This window comes from Pantherophis guttatus, chromosome 6 (genome assembly GCF_059756535.1).
Source record: "Pantherophis guttatus breed Tessera chromosome 6, ASM5975653v1, whole genome shotgun sequence".
Classification (NCBI taxonomy): domain Eukaryota; kingdom Metazoa; phylum Chordata; class Lepidosauria; order Squamata; family Colubridae; genus Pantherophis; species Pantherophis guttatus.
The window spans coordinates 103,619,032-103,640,730 of NC_142068.1; positions in this window are offsets into that span (position 1 = coordinate 103,619,032).

Sequence of the window (21,699 nt, forward strand, 5' to 3'; positions counted from 1 at the left end):
GGTCATAAGCTGCTCCTTTGTGTTGAGGTCTGGCCTCAGGAGGATAATGTAGCACTTGGGGATGAAGATGCAGCCCAGCAGACCAGCACTGGAGGCCAGAATGGAGAAGACCTGCACAGCCACCATGGATTTCCCTTTGGTGCTCAGGTAGGTGGGCACAAAAGTCACCCAGACACTGCAGAAGACCAGCATGCTGAAGGTGATCAGCTTGGCTTCGTTGAAGGCCCCAGGCAAGTTCCTGGCCAGGAAAGCCACCGTGAAGCAGATGGCAGCCAGGAAGCCCATGTAGCTGAGGGTGACGTAGAACATGACAACGGCCCCTTCGTTGCATTGCAGGATGATCTCTCCAGGCTGGGAGTGGAGGTCAGAGTCAGGGAAGGGGGGAGAAACTCCCAGCCAGATGGAGCAGATGACAATTTGGCCAGCAGAACAAGACAGGATGATGGAGTTGGCCAAATTCTTCCCCAACCATCTCTTCACTCGGTTTCCTGGTTTTGTGGCCAGGAAAGCCAACACCACCGTGATGGTTTTGGCCAAGAGAGAAGAAACAGCAACTGAGAAGATGAGGCTGAAAGCCGTCTGTCGGAGAAGGCAGGTGGCTTTCCTTGGTTGACCAATGAAGAAAGAAGAAGACGAGAAGCAAAGCAGGAGGGAGACCAGGAGGATGTAGGAGAGGTCCCGGTTGTTGGCTTTGACAAGGGGAGTTTCTCGGTATTTAATGAAGATGATTAAAACAAGGCCTGTGGTTAGGAAGAAGAGTAGGACAAAAGAGACCAGGATGATGCCCAGATGTTCTTCATAAGACAGGAAGGTTATAACTTTGGGGATACATTGCACTCCCTCTGCATTTGGGTATTTATCATCTGGACACTTGGTACATTTTTCTGTATCTGAGAAAAAGAAAAAGCAATATTTTTTAACATCCTCTCCTTTGCATTTCAACCTTCTTGAATCAACAGGAGACAACAGGGACATTTTGTAAGATGTATTGCTTAACAATTTCTGGAAGGGGATGAAAACACCATTTTCTTTTTTTATTATTATTATTAAAAAGTTTTATAAGAAATACAAACATTTTCTCCCCCCCACCCTTTCCCCCTCCCGCCTTCCCCCCCACCCCCCTCCCTGGACTTCCCAGAACAGGCACAGGGTATAGCATTCACAAACATAAAGCTAAGATATGCTAACAAATTATTGCATTCATATTCTCCCTAAGTCTTTAACTCCTTATAGCTCAAAAACTATAAACATAAACTACTTGAAAATATTTCATTCATAAGCTATATGAATCTTTTTGTTCGGATACTTGTTTTGCATATAGTCAATCCATCTTCTCCATTCTTTCATTTGAATGATCTTTAAGATATGATGAAATTTTTGCCATCTCAGCCAGATGCACAACTTTTAATGTCCATTCCTCAATGGTGGGTGGATCTTCCTTCTTCCAGTACTGTGCAACCAGTAACCTGGCAGCCGTTATTAAGTTCAAAACCAACTTAGTCTCTATTACAGTACAATCCGTGACTATTCCCAACAAAAAAAACTGTGGTGTAAATTTAATTTTTTTCCTTAAAATATTTTGAATAATCCACCATATTTTTATCCAACAAGCCTTAATTTTTTTACGTGTCCACCATATATGAAAATATCTTCACACTCACATCGCCAACACTTGGGTTGTAAATTTGGATACATGCAGGCTAGTTTTTTTGGGTCTAAATGCCATCTATAAAACATTTTGTAAAAGTTCTCTCTTAAGTTTTGAGCTTGTGTGAATCTTACTTTTCTAACCCATATCTTTTCCCATGTATCCAACATTATTGGTTCACCTATGTTTTGTGCCCATTTTATCATACAATCCTTGACTAGCTCTGTTTCCGAATTTATTTCCACTAATACATTATACAACCTTTTAATATGCATTTGACCTTTATCTCTTATTTGCTTTATCAAATTCTCATCCTGCTGCAAAATACCAGTTTTTTGATCCTCTCTCCATCTGGCCTGCAGCTGACCATACTGAAACCAAGTCTTAATAATTCCTTCTTCTCTTAATTGCTCCATAGATTTTAATTGTAATCTAACTCCTTCCTTATAAAGGAGTTCCTTATATGTAAACTTATCTTGCTTTTGCTCCAAATTTATATTCTTTATCGCGTGTCTGGGTACTGTCCATATTGGTAACTTATCCTTTAGTTTATATTTATACCTTTTCCAGACACGCAGTAGAGCATTTCTTAATATGTGACTTTTAAAAGTCTTACCTACTTTCTTGTCATACAATAGATAAGCATGCCAGCCGTAGACCAGACCGTATCCTTCAATATTCAGTATCTCTTCCTCCGTTAAATTTATCCAATCTGTAATTGCTGAGAGGGTAGCAGCTTCATAATACAGTCTTAAATTGGGCATTTTAAGACCACCTCTTTCTCGGGTGTCTTGCATTATCTTTTGATTAACTCGTGGTTTCTTCCCTGCCCACACAAACTTGTTTATGCCCTTCTGCCATTCCTTCAAATTTTCATCTTTTTAAAGTATAGGTATCATTTGAAAAAGAAATAAAAATCTGGTTAAATATTCATTTTTACAGCAGCTATCCTACCAGCAAAGACAGTTGCAATTTCTTCCAGTTGTCCATCTCTTTCTGTATTTTTTGCCATAACGGTTCATAATTATGTTGATATAATTTCATATTTGCAGTCATAATATAAACCCCTAAATATTTAACCTTCTTAACTATTTCGAATCCTGTTAATCTTTCTATCTCTTCTTTCTGGCTTCTGCCCATGTTTTTAGCCATTATCTTTGTTTTAGCTGTATTTATTTTAAAACCAGATACTTGTCCATATGAGCAGATTATATCCATCAAGGCTGTAATCGATTGTACCGGTTGGGCTAAGGTAACCACCAGGTCATCTGCAAATGCTCGTAACTTATATTCATGCCATCTAATTCTAATTCCCTTTATTATATCAGTCCCATGTATTTTATTTAATAAAATTTCCAGCATCAAAATAAACAATAACGGAGACAAGGGACAGCCTTGCCTTGTTCCTTTTTCTATATTAAAATTATCTGTTAAACCACCATTGATTATTATTTGCGCTGTTTGTGTTTGATATATTGCCTTAATAGATTGTGTAAAATGTTCTCCAAATTGCATCCTTTCTATTAGTTTTAATAAGAATTGCCAATTCAATCTGTCAAAAGCTTTTTCAGCGTCCAAAAAAACTAGCACTGCGGGGACCTGGTTGTTCCTTCCCACATACTCTAATAAATTAACAATTTGCCTTACATTACTTTTCATTCGTCTTCCATTTATAAAACCAGTTTGATCATGAAAACACCATTTTCTAACACCTATATTCCAAGGAAGAAAATTGAAAATATTATTTTCTAAAAATATTATAGCTCAGGTTTAGGAAAATGGGGAAGTCCTAGGACCTAAAACATTTCCTGTGTAATATGGAGAAACTTCATCAGAACCTACATTATTAGAGGTAAATAACAAATCCGTGAATCTTTCTAGGCACACTTCCTGTTTCCTTCCAGGTGGCATTTCTTCACATATTAGACCCAGAGGATGGCTACCCTGTGAAATCTAGTTGCTGGTAATCAAAGGTAAACCAACAAATAATCTGAAATGGCTACAGGGAGCAGTACTAATATGGGTGTAATAAGGTGCCCCCATAACAGTCCACACCATGTCTCTCGATCTATAAATTGGATGCTCTCATCTCATTGGATGGGGAAAATATCTTTGATGTGGTTTAGATGGAACTTCTGAAGTGTCTTCTGAGAAGATACGATTTCCACAGTTTTCTGTCCATTGGATTACAATCGAAATCCCTACGCAGAGGGTTTCTTTATGTGAAGTTAGATATGTCTAAATGTATGAATATCATTTCAGGAGATCAAGCTTGTGATGTAAAAGTTATACTGAATGCATGAGGTAGGATTAACAAAATTAGAATGAAAGTTGTTAGGTAAAAGAGAAAGAGAGAGAGAGGTGGCCCAGTGTTTAAGGCACCAAGCGAGAAACGAGGTGCCTGGTCCTTGTCCTAGTCCCACTTTAGAGGGGATTAGTCCTGCTTTAGGCATGAAATCTGAAAGGGCAACTTTGGGCTAGTCACTCTCTTTCAGCCCAGCCAGCTCACAGGGTTGTTCTGGGTGTCAGGCTTGCCCTAGCTAGCCTGGGAAGAAAGAGAGACCCTTGAGGCCATTTGAAGCGACAGGCTCTTTTACTAAAGATTAGTGGTTACAAACAAAACAGACTAGAACTAAAGTTCCCACGTAAACGGCTACAAACCTTTCCCCATTTCATCAGCCTTCCCCCCTGGCTGGCCTGATCTTCAACCAATGGTGTGCCGTTAGAGGTGTTTTGAGCACCGCTTGGATGTTTGGTGCAATTCACATTCCTTTCCCAGGAAATGGAACAGGCTGGCTCTTCACACCTCTGGTTTCCATCAAGCCTCTCCTCCCTCCTCCCCATTGATCCCCTTTACCCCTCTTGTGCCAGTTACCTATTTCCTCTCCTCCCCTCCTCCAACTGATGGCAGAATGCTAGCAAAGCATCAAGCTGAGGACGGCAGATCTGACAATAGGAAAATAGGAGGAGGGAGGAGTATTATGTCACTTAGCTGCCTTAAGTTATTTATGAAAGTAATAAAGGTGGGATATAAACAAATAAATATATTTTAAAAGGGATTGCCCTGTTAACCCCTGTTATATGCTTTATATTGAAAAGCTAATAAGAATTTGCTTATTTATTTATACAAATTTTAGGTGGCTTGACTCCCAGTGTCTCTAGATTACTTATTATTAAAAAATAAAACATTTTAGAAAACAAAATGAATGGCCTGAATGGCCCCCCAATGCCACCTATAACCCCAAATCCCCTCTGGCAAGGGCTCCACCTCCCTCTGCTCCAGAGACCAGCCAGGTTTTTCATGGGCCTCTGGAAAGTCATCAGTCATCCTGAGCAGAAGCCCTCAAAGGTCTTGGGGAAAATGGAGGCCCTCTTACATTGAAGGTCGGTTTAGCTTTGTAGATTTTTAGCTTTACTTTTGTGCTTTTATTTTAACAAGTCTGTTTTTGTAGAATGAGAACTTTTCTGAATTTCACACTCTTTTGGCCTATTTTGAGATACCTTTTTTTACTCCTCAGCAAACGTGACAAGTTTGAGGGTCCGTATTTATTAATTAGAGATCTTCATTTCCATTCTAGAAAGCTACTATATAGCCTTGGTCATTAAATATGATTTTGTGTTTATTGGGTATTTAAAAAAGATTGGCGATCAGATTTTTTAAAAAAATATTGTGTGAAGATGTAAAAAATCTGAGGGGTCTCTAATTCATATGATTTGGTCTTGGCTGGCCTAAACTCCATTTTAGTTTCAGAACAGCATATATTAACACACTTTGAAAATAAATCTACTAGTTAATGTAATAGTAAATATGATATTAAGTTATATTCCTAAAATGTATAATATGTCTGTCGAAGGCAATTAGCCCTGTTACCTTCCTGGGGTAATTGCCTGGATCGTGGCACTTTCCTTGTGTATACTCTTGAAAAATAAAACCGGAATACATCTTCTAATTAAACTCATATTTATTGTAAAGAAGAAAATAAAACATCTTACTAATCTAAATAATTAAATTGTTACATTTTGGTAAAGTTCCTACCGGCTACCTCTCTGCAGCCTGATAAGAAAATTGGCAAGCTACGGAAGGTCTGACAGTCCAGAAAGGAGGAGCCTGGATAGCTCACAGACAGAGCACTGTAATTTAACACCCGCTGTCTGCAATTAAAGTAAGTTCAAATCTCACCAGGCTCAAGGTTGACTCAGCCTTCCATCCTTTCTAAGGTAGGTTAAATGAGGACCCAGTTTGTGGGGGCAATAAGCTGACTTTGTATAAATATACAAAAGTATGAAGGCTATTGCTTAACGCACTGTAAGCCTGAGTCTCCGGAGAAGGGCAGCATATAAATCAAATTTATATATATATATATAACTGGTAAATACAAAAACGCAGTGACAATGTCATTTAATGAAGAGTTTTGGTTCAACTTTGAACCAACTTTGAACCAACAGTTTGAGGCTCAGCAAATAGTTACAATCATTTTGCACATTTAAAGATATTTTAAGGAAAATTAATTTCTTAAGTAATAAATGAGGACAATATCAGATTTTATTCTTGTAAAATCTTTATGTATTAAGAATGAGCAGATGAAGCAATTTGGTTCCATACTGTCTAGACTAGAGTTACTGATATGTTCAGGCATTGAATTAGTTCCATATAAATCAATATTGTACAGCTTGTTATTCTTATCTTTTTCCATTTTTGCATCCTTTTTGTTAGGTCTTGTTCAATTGAATCACAATTGTATATGTAGGACTTTTTTCCTTTTTGAACCATAACTGATTTTGGTTTTGGTTGGGGTTGTATTCATATTTTACAAATAATAAAGGAAGTAACAAAAAGTGGAAGGCCCAGCAGTACTGATGATACCAAGGAATTTGAACTGGGATAAAATGAATAACAGTGTTTTACCTTTTAGTCCATAAAATGGACAGTTAAAGCATTGGAGAAAAGTAAACACATTTCACCCCAAATAATTGTATAATTAAATTATCACTCTTTTTTCCCAGCAATACCATCTTGTTTGATTCTATGGAAAGATGTTTCTTTTCTTTTGTCTCCTTTAGCTCTGTTGAGCCCAAAAACATTCAATAAGACTTTTCTGCTTATAGAAATTGATTGTTTTGAGATAACTTATTATGCAGCAATTCTGGGTGATAACTTAACATAAGTCTGCTTCAGATGAGAAAAAGCAACGGACCTAGGATAATTTCTAAAGTTTAAAAGAACTGAGATGTTCCTAGAAAGATAAATATGGGGGGCAGACTAACAAGTAGGAGAATTATTTCCCTTGGCAAAGATAAAGCTTGCCCAATATGCCATACCTCACTATTTCTTCCTAACCCTTTTTTCAATATCTTTTGATTTTTGTGCATTTTGAAAATAAATAAGAAGACAATTGAACTTCAAAGCATCTTCAACATGTACTTTCTTTCAAAATGCTCTGGATAAACCCATTTCCATCAGGGCTTCCTTTCCTTTGGTATCACCCACCTTCCTGAGTGGAGAAGGTCCCCTCCGGACAAGGAACGCAGTCGTAGCAGCAAACTGGCTCTCCTTCTCGAGCCCTCTTGACAAATCCAGGATGACAACTTTCCACACATTTGGACTGAGGCAAGGACTGAGCAGAAAAAGAAGGAACGGCAAAGAAAAGAAGTTAGGATTCATCATCCATGGAAAATGGAGATAGACATGGACATTAGCCAAGTAGCCTCTGGTCTTTACTTAGGTAATTATGAAATATCTCACTAGTTCCTAATGGTTGTAGGAGATACAACTATGGAAGATTCTTCATTTACTTCCTGCCTTTTGCTTCTGGCATATCACATTGCAAAAAAAGCTCCCCCCCCCCCTTAACGAAGTCTGGAGGAATTAAGGAACAACCGGTGGTTTCCTCCTCATTATCCTATTAACACGCATTCCCCCATTCTTCATATACCCATGATTTTAAAGTATGATAATCTATTTATACTAAAAAATTGAATTTATTAAAATTAGAATACATTTCAGATTTATTATATTTTAATGTATAAAATGTAATAAATTTTAATATTGATTAAAATAGAGAAAAACCTATGATGAACAAAGAAATCTCTGACCAGTAGAATCAACAGAGATTTCTGGAGTACATAAAACACTGAAAACCTGCATAAAATAGTTCAAACAGTTTCACAGTTAAGATACAAAGGAAAAATTCATTTCAAATTAGGACTGTCAACTTTAAACCAGATGTTCTTTGTTTCTTATGTATTTATCTGTTCAATTGGTATGAATGCCATGCTGGTGAAACAAGAATGAAAGAGACCCTTTCATTCAAGAGAATTGTAGTCAGAAGAGATGGAGGTGAGGTCATGAGAAAATGTCCCTCTAAAATCATAGCTGAGACATTTTTGCTGCCGCACCTGGGACATGAGTGTGAGTCCTGTCTCAGAAGGAGATATTTCTAAAGTCCATCTAGTTATACAAACAAGGTCCTTTCTGCGGAAGTAGGAGAATCAACCAGCATGGAATAACAGACCCACATTAATTAAATTTGGAGACTCCTTTTCCCCCAAAGAGACTGAAGGTAGTTAACACTCATGTTAAACCATGGCAATCAAGAGGTTTTCAGATGAATTGCCCTCTTACAAGCCAAAGGCCAAATCTAAGGTGCATTTATTTCAAATTTCCCCTCTTTATCTCTGATATCAGGAAGGGCTTTTCTTTGAATCAAAGAAATGTTTCAGTACTTCAGTTTCCTGGATCAGGGTATTATACAACATGAGACATTATACAAACAAAACACTATTGTAAGCTGCTCAGAGTCACTCTGGACAGGGAGACAGGGGGCATATAAATTTGGAGAAGCTGAATTCAAATTCCAAAGCTTATTTCCCACTGGGACCTACAAGACCTCCAGCTAGTCTTGAAAAATTTCATTGGATTCAGTCCAAACCTGAACTCAGGCACCGGTCAACAGAATTGCCTTCTTCTTTGATATTTGAGGACAAAGAACAAGCAAACCTGAGACTATCAGTACTGCAATCTCCATTACTTGATGGCCTCTCTCAACCAGGTTTATGGAGATAACAAGTAACAGAGGGGACACAAAAGACCATCATCTACATCCTAAAGAATTGTCATCTCAGGTTGTCTGAATATTATAACATCTGAAGGAGACTTTGTTGATTACTATAGAAGCCTCCCAAGAGGCTAAGAAAACAATGTTTCTACATTTAATTCTCAGTGAAGGTCATCCACCATGGTGATTGGATTTAGCCCACTGGAAATGGTTCCTGAGGCTTTGGAAAACAGAGAAAAGACACCAATATTCCACCCACCTTGTTGAGCAACTTTAGCTGTAAAATAGCATCTTGGTTGATATTAAGTCTCTCTCTTGCAAAAGTTCCTGGGTGCTGGTAGATGTGATCCAACTTGGAAAGAACCACCCAAGTCCTGATGTTCAGATCTGCTGCTACATCTCCATTTTGGTCCAAGTACAAAATAAAAGTGGAAAGATTGCAAAACTCATTCTTTGCCAGAAAGGGATGAAACTAAAATGGAAACATCCAGAAATGTTAAAAGCAGAAAACTAGGTTTCTCATTTCATGTGGTCTTAGTTGGGAGAACAAAAGTTACCATTAACTTCAAAAGTGAAAAACAAAGCAAAGTGATTAGTAATAAGAATGGATTTGTCTAGAACTAAGTTCCCAGGTTAATCTTCTCCAGGTAAACAGACAAGAAAGAGGACCAAATTCTAATTTATTGCAAGACTTTATCTGAGGGGCTGCCACAAAGAAGAAGGGATCAGCCTATTTTCCAAAGCACAAGAAGGCAAGATAAGAAGCAACAGATGGAATCTAATCAAGGAAAGAAGAAATCTAGAATGAAGAAGAAATTTCCTAACAATGAGAACAATTAACCAGAGGTTATTGGGTGGGGTGGGGCAAAGGAATGCAAAGAACACTGGCTCAGAGTCACTGGCTCAGAGACAATGCTAGCATCCCAAAGTCACTGTCTGCAAGACATTTTGTCCAGGGGTGGGTTCCATTTACCTTCGCTACTGGTTCGCAACAGGAAAGAGCATGTGCTCTTCTGCGCATGCACAGATCGTATTTGATGACGTCCAAGTGGGTGGGCGGAGCCTCCCACCAACGTTACTACCAGTTCGCAAGAACCGGACTGAATCGGTAGCAACCCACCGCTGACTTTGTCCCCAAACAAAATGAATGCAGCTGATTGGACAGTAAACAATAACAGTGGGAAGGCGAGAGGAAAAGGGACAGTTTACTATACTATTTGCATGTGAAAATATCAGAATTGGTTTCGCTACTTCTGTAACCATGTTGGTCTAGTAAATTATACTCTTGGAGAAAAAAAAAATGTCCCAGGAATCTTTGTTTACTGCACAAACCAAGTGGGATGGTTGACAGAAGCAACCTAGATATAGGTTGCTTCTATTAGGAGAAATTTCCTAACAGTGAGAACAATTAACGTGTGGAACAACTTGCCTTCAGAAGTTGTGAGTGCTCCATCACTGGAGGTTTTTAAGAAGAGACTGAACAGCTACTTGTCTGAAATAGGTTCTCCTGCTTGAGCAGGAGGCTGGACTAGAAGACCTCCAAGATCCCTTCCAACTCTGTTATTCTGTTATAGTAACTGAATCTTGCAAGTCTGAAAGCACAAATCTCCCAACAACCATATGCACAACCTGAAAAGCTAGGGAGGATCCTTTCTGAGTTTCTTTCTTTGCCTCCCCTCTCTCTTATCTGATCATTTCTACACAGCATCTTTTCTCCTATCCCCAAGGTCATTCCCACATATCGTTACAATTTGTTAATAGATTGTAGGAATGCTTGTGATATAACTTGATTTCATCAAAGTATTAACCAATTTCTTCAAGAAGTCATGATTAGGAATCTAGTTAAGGGATGGCTGAATGGTGTAATAATTAAGTGGGAAAAGACTATCTTAAAATTGTACTCAAATAATTTCCAATGTTCCTCATAGAATTGGGAGATATGAATAACAATTATACCTTGATCATCTAGTCTTTAATATATACATTAATACAGGCAGATTGAGTCAATAAATAATGATTTTTTAAATAATTATTTTGTGATGTGTGATTTATTCCAACTCTTACTCACATTTACTCAGATCACTTTTTTAAAAAATCACAGCTTCCATGAAAAATATCATTTCTCAATAGAGAAAAGGGCATAAATAAAATCCAATAGGAAAATATCTGATTTTTAGCAATGTGGACTTGACAAATTATGATGTCTCATATAAGAACAGACAGATGGGATCTCCAACGTAGATCTAGCATTAAGGTTTCATTTGTACTTTCTTGATAATAATATATATGTTATATGTAAAGGTAAAGATTACCCTCGCACATATGTGCTAGTGGTTCCCGACTCTAGTATATATGTTATACTAGTCACTGGTTATAATAAATTGGTGGTAATAACTAACTTATTAGATACTTGATAATTCCATTAATGATTCACTGGAAGAAGGGTGAGGGATAAAACTTGAGAAGAATCTTTATGAAAATGATATGCTGGAAATGTATGATTATTTTTAATATAATTATCAGAAATGTGTAGTTTATTTAAATAAAATGATGTACTGTTGGTATTTAACGATTAGTAAATTATCAAAGATATAAAGATATTTCAAATGTTTGTTAGAAATGTAAAAAAGATATTTTTTATCATATGTGGTTGACTTGTGACTAGGCAAAGAAATACAAGAACCAGAATTGTGTTCAAATCTAGAATATTCTTAAAATAACCAACAATTGAAGCCAGATTTTTTTTAGAACTATTGGATAATGAATTGAAAAATAAATGGAACTCTGTTATCATATAAGCTAACTGCAGTGAGAAATTTATGCACTCACAAATGGAAGAATGGATGGAGAAACAGATGGAACTGGCGGAGATGGCAAAGTTAACAACATTAAGGAAAAGAATGTAAATAGCTTGTTTCCACTTGGAAACCCCTTTGGGACTTTCTGATCAAGAGATAAAAATGATATTCTGACTTTAGGTTTTGATGATTAAGCAGATTGTTGTTGTTGAAATTACTAGTACTTATTATTTTTCAATAAATAAGAAGTTGAGATTTTAATCTTATTATGCAAATTGCTGCATCGAAAGAAGTTAGAAGTTTCTGTTTTTGTGGTTCTTTCTCTTTCCCATATTTATTCAGTTCCTTTTTCTTTTCCCCATTTATTTCTATTTGCATTTTATATTGAGAAAAAAAATATTTAAAAAGAATGTTTATGAAAACAAAATGCAAAGAAGGCCATAAACAATATTATAAGATATGGGATTTATTTTATCAATGGCTAGATAATAAAACATGGAATGAAATATGAAACATGAAATGAATGTTATAAATACAATATTTGAAAATAATTTTTATGAAGCGATAAAGCCATAGTTAAATAAATGATAAATGAGGATGTTTATTTGTTTGACAATATGAGAAATTAGATAATTAGTAAACTTTGAATACGGGGATGAAGCACAAAAGAATGGTAACCGACTGACACACTGTTTGCAATTGTAATGGATGATGGATTTATGTTTTATGTTTTGTTTAAAAATAAAAAAATCAAAAAAAAAAAAGAATCTCAATGCTCTGGCTTGGGGAGTCCCTAACTCATGTATCAGATGCTCCTTGGAGGCACCACGATTGGAGAAGACATCGCACAAAATGGGATTTAGTTTTAGGGAAGGACAAGGAAGCCAAGGAAGAGATCAAAGGAACTGCTCTTGGTCTTGAGGAAAGACAACAAGAAGAACAGCTGGAAAAAAAGGTGACTGGGAGCATTTTTTCTAACTAACACAACCTCTTACTTGGAGAAGGGAGGATACAGCACTGTATCAACAACTGAAAGATACTGCACATGAGCTTCCAATCTGCTCACTATTATTGTCAGACATGGAAAAATAAACTCAGTTACAAAAGAGGGGATTCTGAATGAGAGGAAAAAATCCTAAAAAAGGAGCTCTTTTAGAACTGAGCTAGTAAAACAGAGAAGTTCAGTCTCCCCTTCATGGATTGTCTTAAGCAGGTATGCCTCCTTTCAATACTCAAGAAAGAAAAACCCCAACTCCATTTTCATAGAGAAAGGTACTTTTACTGAGTATGAACTGAATGCAACCAAAGAAAAGCAAGTTCTGAGGCAATAGGTGCAAAAATAACATATAGAAAGCATCCTTAAGCCCTCCCCCCAATCGTCTGGTCAGGATTATCCAATCCACATCCCCTCCAGGGGTCATGTGGGGTGCAGTTTCTGATGGTTCCATCCGTCTGGTATGCCACGCCGGTTGACCTTGAGTGGTTAGTAGCGCTCTTCCCAGCTGCAGAGAGACGCTGAGGAAAAACTTTCTCCCATTTACTCCACCAGCTCACTTCCCCCCCCCAGACATCCAGTCAGCTCCCCCCTCCCCCCGTTACAATGGCAGCTGAGCAAGCAAGCAATAAAAAGACGGAGGCTGACAACCGATGGAATGGGACAACTCACTGTGGCCAACTCTCCGTGGCTGACTCACCACTACCAACTTGCCACAGGACATCTCACCAGAGGCCAACTCGCCATGAGACTACTTGCCACAGGAAAATTCAACAATTCAATTATTAAAATAATTGTTGTCATTCACATTTCATTTTGCATCCTTTCTTTAAAGATTTTATTCCACTATTTCTTCAATATTAGTATAACTCTTGTCCTTGGGTAAATTGGCCATGGCAAGTTGTCCTACCTAGACCCAAGACTGAGCAGCCATCAGACAGAAAAACTGGAGCTGTGACAGAGAGGAGGGATTGGTCTGCATGGTCTCAGGAGTTCCTTCACATTTATGAACACAAAATCAGTATTGCAGGCTAATTCTGCTGACTGCCAGCAGTTCGATTCTCATCAGCTCCAGATTGACTCAGCCTTCCATCCTTCCGAGATGGGTAAAACGAGGACCCAGATTGTTGGGGGGCAAGAGGCTGACTCTGTCAACCGCTTAGAGAGGGCTGTAAGAAGCACTGTGAAGTGGTATATAAGTCTAAGTGCTATTGCTATTGCTATCACTTACTGTACCTGCCACGGCTGCAGCCTTAGCGCCCCCAACCTCTCTTTGACCTCCTTGCTTCTCCTACTTGATCTGGAGAAATATGCAGCATTCAAGGCATGGGCCAGAGTGTTAATGAAACTGTACAAATAGGGGTGATTTTTAATCTGTCTTTGGTTCCTTTTCTCCTGGGTCTCCAGTGGGGCTTTCTGGGTGCATCTTCTCCGGCCTTTGACAGAAAAGATGTCCTTTGAAAGAGAACAGCGGAAATAATGATCTTCAACCTGGGGTTCCAAAAATAAATATGGTTCAATATATATTTGTGTAGATTTCCACTGAAAAGCAAAGGCCCAAATACTATGGACATATCTGAGAAGTTTGTGCCTTGTAATTGTGAAATGGCCCAAAACTGTCATGATCCAGACTTTCCCTTCAATGGTTCCTGGCAAACGCCTGAGTGCTAAATGGAAAGGAAGAATTCTGTCCCAAATGGAATCATATTCCATGAAGTGAACAAAGACATTGACTTGTCTCCACTTAGAGAGGGCCTCCCTGAGGTATGCTGTATATCCAGTTGTTGAGAATTGTTGTGATATAACAACACAAATTCCATTCCTGACAAGCAAAGGGGGGAAAGTCCTCATGAAATTCTGTCCATTATCTGTGCCTGAAGCAAAGAGGCCAATCAAGGTCCATCTGAATTGGAGGAGCAGCTGGACAATTCCTGGATACTGGATCCCTTGTGTGGGGAGCATCTGGTGGAAAAAGGGGAATTGCCTTTTATCTCTCAGAACCTCTGAAACAGGTTCAACACTGATCTGAAAAAGCAATGAAGAATGCTGGGAATGAAGGTAAATACACATGTTCCAGGATAATGTTCCAGGATCCAATCTGAGTCTTAACTGGGACCAAAGGTTTATTCTTCCAAGCTTTCAGGCTCGCTTCAGGGAACTTCTCTCAAGATGGGCTCCAGCATGAGCCTGAAAGCTTGGACGAATAAACCTTTGGTCCCAGTTAAGACTCAGATTAGATCCTAGAAAATGCTGTGCTATATTTGAGATCAGATCAATTACAAAATACTTTTTATATATTAATATTTTAATAACTGTTTATTTGTTCTAATGAACATATTAGAATAATTTATTTTGACTAGCCGTTAAGCCATATCATAATATACAATACAGAACACAGAATATTAATAAGTGTGTATAAAAACAGAATGCAAGAATAAATTAAGAAAAATGAATAAGAATAAAGAATGTAAATAATTTCTGTATGACCCCCTACAATTTACCACATATCCGGATCTCAACTGAACTGTTTTGCTCAAATAATAGGTTTATTATTTATTTATTTATTAATTATATTTATATACCGCCCTTCTCCCGAAGGACTCAGGGCGGTGAACAGCCAAGATCAAATTCATAAATATAAAAATTAAAAACAATTTAAAACCAGATTAAATACTTCGGCCCATAATTAAAAACATCCCATTAAAATCCAATTTAAAATTTAAAATCATTAAAATTAAGCTAGCTCGGCTTGTTGGTATAACAAAGTCTTCAGGGCATGGTGGAAGGTGCACAAGTCCGGGATCCTCCATACTTCTGGGGGCAGCTTGTTCCAGAGGGCAGGAGCCCCCACTGAGAAGGCTCTCCCCTGGGGGGTCGCCAGTTGACATTGTCTGACCGACTGCACCCCAAGGAGCCCCGCCCTGTGGGAGCATACTGGCTGGTGGGAGGCTGTCAGTAGCAGAAGGCGGTCCCCTAAGTACCCAGGTCCTAAGCCATGGAGCGCTTTAAAGATGTTAATCAACACCTTGAATTGCACCCAGAAGACCACTGGGAGCCAATGCAGCTCGCGCAGGAGAGGAGTTACATGGGAGTGCCCCGCTGCTCCCATAATCACTTGCGCGGTCGCATTTTGGACCAGCTGGAGCCTCTGGATGCTCTTCAAGGGGAGCCCTATGTAGAGAGCATTGCAGTAGTCCAGTCGGGAAGTGACGAGGGCATGAGTGACCATGCGCAGGGATGCAACTGGCGGATCCGGCGAACCTGATAAAAAGCCCCCCTGGCCACAGCTGTTATATGCTCTTCTAAAGACAGCTGCGCATCCAGGAGGACACCCAAGTTGCGAGCCCTCTCCATGGGGGCCAATGACTCGCCCCCAATAGCCAGCGATGGAACCAGCTGGCTATATCAGGATGCTGGAAGCCACAGCCACTCAGTCTTGGAGGGATTGAGTCGGAGTCTGTTTCTCCCCATCCAGACCCACACAGCCTCCAAGCACCAGAACATCACTTCAAGGGCATCATTGGGGTGGTCTGGGGTGGAGATGTACAGCTGAGTGTCATCAGCGTACTGATGAAACTGCATCCCAAAACCACGGATGATCTCACCCAGCGGCTTCACATAAATGTTGAACAGAAGGGGCGAGAGGACCAATCCCTGCAGCACCCCACACATAAGGCGCCTCGAGGACGACCTCTGCCCCCCTGCCAACACAGACTGCGACTGTTCAGAGAGAAAGGAGGAGAACCACCATAATACGGTGCCCCCAACCCCCAGCCCCTCCAGTAGGTGCAGCATGATACCATGTTTGATGGTATCAAAAGCCGCTGAGAGATCTAATAGGACCAGGACAGAGAAACAGCCCCTGTCCCGAGCCCTCCAGAGATCATCAACCAATGCCATTTCCGTGCTGTACCCAGGCCTGAAACCGGACTGGAATGGGTCTAGATAGACAGCGTCATCCAGGTGCTGGGGAAGTTGTTGCACAACCATACTCTCAACAACCTTCAGCACAAATCGAAGGTTGGAGACTGGACAGTAATTCACCAAAACAGCTGGATCCAGAGAAGGCTTCTTGAGGAGGGGCCTCACCACCACCTCTTTCAAGGCGGAAGGCAAGAAACCCTCACTCAGCGAAGCATTAATGATCCTCTGGAGTCAGCCTCGTGTAACCTCCCAGGAAGCCAGCACCCACCAAGAGGAGACGGGTCCAATAAACATGTGGCCGCACTAAGCCTCCCCAGAATCCTGTCCATGTCCTTGGGAGCCACAGAGTCAAACTCCTCTCAGATAATATTCTCAGGACCGCCTCCATCATCCCGTCTGGATCCACCCAGTCAGAGTCCAAGCCTTCCCGAATTTGAGCGATTTTGTCATGCAGATACTGCGCAAAATCCTCACCTCCACCCTGCAAGGGGTCTTCCCGCACTCCCAGATGGAGGAGGGAGCAGGTCACCCTAAACAGGGCGGCTGGGCGGTTATCTGCAGACGCGATAAGAGCGGAAAAATAATTAAATTTTGCCATTTTTATCGCCATTAAGTAGGTCTTAATATGAGACCTCACCAGTGTCCGGTCGAATTCGGAACGGCTGGCCCTCCAACTGCTCTCCAGGTGTCTTTTCCGGTGCTTCATCTCCCTCAGCTCCTCGGAAAACCAAGGACCCAAGTGAGTGTGGCGCCGGGTCAGAGGCCGCAAAGGCATGACATGGTCCAAAGCCCCAGCGGCCGCCCTATCCCAGGCGGCCACCAGGTCTTCGGTCGGGCCATGAACCAGAGCCTCAGGGAATGGCCCAAGCTCCATCTGGAACCTGTCAGGATCCATCAGGCGCACTGGGACGGAACCACCTAATTGGTTCTGCCTCCCTGCGGTGGGGTGTAGCGGTTAGAAAGTCAAGCTGGAGGAGAGAATGATTTGACCATGACAAGGGCTCAATAACTGTATGCCCTATATAGATTGCATTCTATGTACTTTTTAAAACTCTGATGGCCTAAGATATATTTTATTTTAATATATAGATCCCAATAGGTCATTTATGTAATGTTCAGTCTAAGATACTGATGTCTTTCTTTCTTTCTTAGAGAATTGACATTACAGTAGTAGATGTGTTCTCCAGTTGTATAAGGGAAAGGGAGAACACAACTGCTAATATAATTTGCAATTTTAACACAGAGAATGTCAGGAGTCTATCAGATTCCATAGTTTTAATTGTATACTAATTATGTACACAGATTTCAGAAAAAGAACAGATTATATAAATTCCCAATTCAGCTCTGAGGGCAAAAGAGTCCTTTTATCCACCTCTGAGATTGTGTTTGTTCTAGTACTGAGATATATTATGCACCAAACTTGTATTTGATAACAGGGTTTTGTGTTAAACTGTCATTATATAACTTAGTAAATGGAAAGACAGTTGGATAGTTATGATTTTTTTTAAGTTTAAGCAGTAAATTTACTCATACCCTTTCTCCAAGGGGCTTCTTTGATGATGTGGGAAGCAATATCCAGTGAAAATTCTCTTGCTCTATTGTCTAAACATCAAATAGGCATCTATGGCTATGATATTTTTTTCCAAACATTATAACTTTTGGCATTCATTTATCAATAATCAGACAATTATTATGACAGTATGATTCAAGTCTTCTTAACAGCTTACACAATCTAACATATGAGTACGATAATAATATCTGTATGTATTTAGCACCTTAAACATGTGTACTTCAATGATTTTTCATTAGTATTGGTAAGTCATTAATATCTTGATTAAAGACTTCCGATTGGCACCGCGGGGATCCAGACGGGGAAATGGTGAGCTCCGCAGAGCTCTGCCAAAACTCCGTCTGCCAAGCTGCCACCGACAGGTCTTCGGCCCTCCCCTGTCTTGAAGGGACAGGGGGACAAGAAGGGACCCCTTGGGCATCCGAGAAGAATGGGCAGGTTCCTCGGGGCCGGAGGCTTTCCCTTCATGCCGGCGGCAGTGGAACGACAGACATGGTGGCTGTCCCGAAACCGCAGCAACCGAGAACAAAGATCGTGCTGGAGGAGAGGAGGGGAAGTGAGAAGCGAAGAGCGGAGCAGGGAGTTTGAAAGCCAGGTGAGTTGACTTCTGCCCAGGTGAGAACTGCCCATAAATGCTGGATTACAAAAAGTGTGCCCCAGCCTTAACAGCGGCTGAGAAACATTGGGGCAAAAAGACTCAAATGAATGGTGGAGAAAAGACCTGTTGACAGATAGTGTTAATTATAGACTATTTGGAAATGATTTTATTACAGATTTGGTTTTCTTTTTTTATTTTTCGAGCTATTTTTTGTGGCTAAACGAGATTGGATTAAGTTTGAGAGAGTGGAAGGAGAAGAGGAAATAAATATGCCTTTAAAAGAAAAGATGGCTGCCAGCTGAAAAATGAAAGTGTAAATTCCAGACTGCTTGTTACTTGAAAGAGAAACTTTGTTGCTTGTTACTTAAAGTGGATTATTTTGAGAAAAATTTCAGGAGGCTTGACTTTGGCCATATAATCTGTGTATTGGAGGATATTGAAGACCAGAAAGAAGAAACTAAATAGAATAATGAAAACTGATTTTATTAAGCATGGCAACAAGAGAAAAAGGGCGTGGCAACAAAAGAAGAATATGATGATACCATATATGGAATAGTCAATCCAGAATTAACTTTATAGAATTTACAATTTTGAGGACATTGAAATGGAAAATAAATATACTCAGATAGATTGGAGAAAGAAAAAAAAATGGAATATAAAGTAACAAGATAACAAAATACTATAGTTTGAATTAAATGGATGTAATGGTATCTGGGAGTTTTGATCTTTGAATAATTTTAGGAGATACCTTCCTTCTTCTCTGGGCTCGCTCTCAATTCTATTTTATTTTTTTATTCTTTCCTTTTTCTTTTTTTCTTTTGTCCCTTTATCCCTCTCTATTTTTTCTAATTCTCTTTTCAATTTCTTTTGTTATATTTCTATTCTCTCTCTTATTTTTATTCTAGTTTTTTCTTTTGTTTTAATTTTAACTATTATTAATATTGTTACTATTCTCTCTCTTTTTTCACTATTATTTTTATCTAAGTTGATTTTATGAATATATAACAATTTGACTTGGAAAAAATGAGTATAAATGATTGAAAATTATGATTTTTGGATGTTTTAATACTTTTTTAAACATGGAATTTTTAAGCTCTATTTACAGACCTAATAATTTAGAAGAAAATGTTCTCTAAGGTGCTGGATATTAAGAAGAATTAATTACAGACTTAAAAATTGTAGAAAATTGATTTTAAAGTGATTTAAAATGTTGATATTCACTGGAAATAAATATGGCACAGGAGAAAGCCTAGGAGAGAATAGGAGTTAAGATATTTGTCGATATACTTTTTTATTTTTAATCAGTTAAAGACGGAGGAGAATGGATTTAAAAATGAATATGAGTAATATATTGTGAATTAATTTAAAGTTAAATAATTGAATAAGAGATGTAGAAATGGAGGAAAACATAAAGCTGGACAATAATTAAAATAAAATGTTATGAGTTAGTTAAACAAATGAAGTTAGGAGTGGAGGGAAGCATGATTCTAGAGAACAGTGAAAGTAAAGCTGTGATCTAGTCTTACAAATAAGGTAGGAGTGGAGGAAAGCATCATACTGGAGAATAGTTAAGGCAAAACTGGGAACCAGTTAAAAATAAAAACAAGAGTTAGGAGTGGAGGAAAGCACAGGCTGGAAAACAACCAAAGTAAAGCTGTGAACCAGCCATTAGAGTTAGGAGTGGAGGGAAGCATACTCTAGGTAACAGTTAAAGCAAAACTGTGAACTAGCCAAAAAATAAAAAGTTAGGAGTAGAGGAAAATATACCTGAAGAGCAACTGAAAGACAGTTGTGAACCAGTTAAAAATAGAGGTTGGAGCGGAGGGAAGCATTGCTGGGAAGCAACCATTTGAGTTGTGAACCAGTTTTATAATAGATTTAGGAGGATTGAAGGAGATAACATTGGTATGTAGTTAAAATTATACTGTGAACCAGCTCAAATAAGTAAGGTCAGGAGTGGAGGAAAGTATCGCTGGAAAGCAACTGATTAAGTTACGAACCAGCCAAAAATTAAACTCAGAAGGAAGTGGAGGAGACAATACTGGAGAATAGTTAAGCCAAACTGTGAACCAGTTAAATAAATAGAGATAGAAGTGGCGGAAAACACTGTTGGGAAATAGCTATTATGAATCAGTTAAATATTAGACTTTAAAATAAAGTATTTTGGGAGTGACAAATTTTAGATGGAAATGTTGATTGACTTAGAAACAATTAAGAGAGGAGGAAAATATTCTTTGTCAAGATTATGGATACTAATTGCTATTTAAAAGAGGTACAATATAGACTCAAAGTAATGGGTCTTAGAAATGAGGACTATATATGAAATATTGATTGTTAAAATGACAAAGATTTGGAATGATGTCTATTTGGAAATAACTGTTTAGAATTTAGGGTGACATATGTTCAAAATCTAAATGTTTAGAATAAGATTTCTTTTGCTTTTCTTTTTTTTAAAGAGGTAAATGGATAAAATTTGGAACAAAATTGGTTGAGGGAATATGAGTAATTGTATTTACTTTATACCGGATCAAATCCTTGCTCTAAAAAGATGTGTTTTATGTTTCATGTTTTTTTAAAAAAATATCTTGATTAAAGAGCAAAGATTCAAATATGCCCCCTTCCCTTTCTCCTTGGTAAGTATCGATCCTTCTTCTCATGGCTCCAAAGAGCCCAAACCTCCCTGTCAATCAAGTGATTATACAGCAGAAATGGCTTTGATCAGGGCCAACAGACTGAGTTCCATTTTAAGGGCAGCCAATTTCCTCCACAATATTTCTCCCTTTATTTTGTGAAATGTTGTACTAATGTCTATAAAGCCAGCAAATCATGGTGATTAGATATTTTAAAACAAAACTATTGTCAATATTAGATTATTAATTTATGCATTATTTATTACATAACTTTTAATGTTACCTAAAACCTTCTTGTTCTTCTGCAAGGAATGCATTTTTCTTCTCCCCGCTCTCCACTCTACTCAAGAAGGACCTAGCATATATTTTAGCCACAATATCTATTAGTCTAATTGGATTGTAAATACTAGAGTTCTTTTTATTCCATTTTTTATATATAGACACTACTATTGCCAACTTCAGTCCAACTGGATATGGTATTA